Below are 2,500 nucleotides of genomic sequence, written 5' to 3'. Positions count from 1 at the left end.
CGCCCCGTCCAGGTCTGTTTGTTCGCTGACCACTTGTGCGTCTAAGACCAGCGTCGTTCTACCCATTGTCGCGACCAAGTCCGGTTTCCGTATACCTTCGTCCGTAAGGTATGTTGGTTCCGTTTGGACTTGGTAACCTTGATGTCGGAGGTTCCTAGCTGTGTAGGCAACAATGGCATCGTGCCTGCGAATACGCATCCCGTGCGTACGATGGCAGTGTTGAACGACGTGGTTCAGGGTTTCAAGTGCGGAGCATCCTGCTCTGCAGTAGCGGTCAGCTTGCCTCCCTCTTGTTGTCCTGGATCGTGTGGGGAGTGCTGCTATCCTGGTTCTCGTGAAGTTGATGAAGTCCTTGCCCGTCAGGAGTCGGGTACCATCTCCAATCCACGCGTGTTGTTGTGGAGTTTCCCTTGAACCTATCAGCCCACGTCCGTCGATGGAAGAGTGTAGTCGTTTCCTCCAGAGGTCCCCAATGTGAGCCGATTCCGTTATCACCGCGTCGCCGTCCTTGAGTCGTCGTAGGCACTTAGTGATTTCGTTGTCCAGGAAGGCGTCCGTTGGATCGTTTCGGAATTGGTCATGGTCTTGCCGAAGCGCTCGCAATCTTCCCAGTCTCAACATAGGTGCCAACCATCGTAGGGAGGGGATGCCAAGTCCTCCGTCCCTGATGTCCGCGTGTATGTATGCGGTTGGCACGTCGTGTGGGAGATTTAGCCACTTGCGCACGGACGCTCGGATCATCATGTCGACTTTCCTGAGCGTCCCTATCGTTATATCCCCGAGTGCTAGGTGGTAGTACACCCGGGGTATAAGACCTGTGCGCAATGCGTACAGTCTCTGTTGTGGCTTGAGGGGCGCTTTGGCAAGGCAGGCCAGTCCTGGTCCGATCACTTCGTGCGGCCGACATCGTGCTCTGCCCTGGGCGGTGAATTTGATCCCCAGGTATTTCAGTTCTTCCCCTCGCTTCAAAGTCCGAAGTTGCTGTTGGTCGTGGTAGAACTTGGTATCGACATCAACTGCTGTCTTCTTAATGTGGCCATTGGCTTTAATGCCAATGGTTAGACATTTCCCTGGATTGATGTCCATCCCACATTGTCGAAGAAAGGATCCAGTTGTGTCGACCAAGTTCTGCAATCCTCGGGGCGTTTCGGCGAAGAGAATGATGTCGTCTGCGAAGGCGGCTGCTTTGATACACTCACCTCCTATCCTACAGCCTATGTCCGGGGACAGTCTCTGTAGGAGGAGGTGGGTGACCATGTTGAATATGGTCGGCGAGAGTGGATCACCTTGTTTGACTCCCCTACCCGGTGTTATGGGGGAGGATTTCCAACTCTCGCCTTCCAGTGTCGTGGTGCCGTCGTTGTATGTTGCGGTGATGTACTCGGTCATTTCATTGGGGACTCCCATGGTTTCCATGACTGCTGATAGAGCGGCGTGCGATATTGAATCGAAGGCCTTCCGGACGTCGATCGAAGCCAGGTACAGGTTCCTGAAACTACTGTGGTGGTGCTTCAAGATCGCGTCGAGGAGAAAGGTGTTGTCGTTGCACCCGTCCGTATTCCTGAATGCCCTCTGGCGTTCATCAATATTGATGGCTTTTGCCAGTCGGGCGGCCAGAATACGGTGGAGGCATCTGACCAATACGGACGGGATGGTGATCGGTCTGAAGTCGGCTGGCTCCGTAGCTGCATCGTTCTTGGGGAGGAATATCGTCCTTGCCTTGTTGAGGTGTTTAGGCAATTTGCGGCACATCATTATGATGTTAAAGATTCTCGCAAGGACGCCTAGCGGTGTGGCCCTCAGCTGCCGCGCGGTTACTTGGTCGGGGCCCGCTGAGGTGCCCATCGATGGTAGGGCGTCCCTGATGTCCGCTTCCGTGATTGGAATCCATACTGACGTGGCAGTTGTTGGTGGCACTTCAACTGCGGGGGATGCTCCTGATTTTTGCCGCATCACCTCCGTCCAGTATGGTTCCATTATTTGTTGCCCTGGTACTCTGGTAGACGATACTCCTTCCAAGATGTCCCTTATACACCTTGCCCTGTTCTTTTTCCAACGCACTTGTGCTAGAGCGTAGTTATGACGCCTCTGTTGGCGTCTAGTGCGCTTGGGCGGGGTGTTTCTGTTTCGTCGGGCGCGGTTCCCGGTATTCGGAAGGGGGTAGATCCGATGCAGGTATAGAGCCAGCGACTCCAATGTGTCGTCCTTCCTTCTCGTGGCTGCTTCTTCGACTATCGTTTGGAGTTCTTCTCTACAATACTCGCTGCCGCTGATGGTGGGGAGATTTAATAGATGCTCCAGTAGAGGGTCCCGTGCTTGCTGTTGTGTTGCAGGTGGATGTGCCACCTGGTTTGGAGGCTGGGGCGCTGGTTCCTCGTTGTATTCCTCCAGGAATTGGTGAACGAGGTTTTTGTAGGCTGTTGTTCGCCTATGTCCTTTAATGGATTCAACCGTTCTGTTACGGAATATTTTCACCAATTCCTGGTTGAGGAATCTCGCC

General features: G+C 54.0%; 1 pseudogene; it reads right to left on the bottom strand.

The window, feature by feature from the left end:
• The window catches only part of LOC143262711 (large subunit ribosomal RNA), an 8,339-nt pseudogene that overhangs the window by 2,355 nt on the left and 3,484 nt on the right, over positions 1-2,500 (bottom strand).

Source organism: Megalopta genalis, unplaced genomic scaffold, assembly GCF_051020955.1.
Source record: "Megalopta genalis isolate 19385.01 unplaced genomic scaffold, iyMegGena1_principal scaffold0197, whole genome shotgun sequence".
NCBI lineage: Eukaryota > Metazoa > Arthropoda > Insecta > Hymenoptera > Halictidae > Megalopta > Megalopta genalis.
This window is presented reverse-complemented; position numbering and strand designations above follow the sequence as displayed.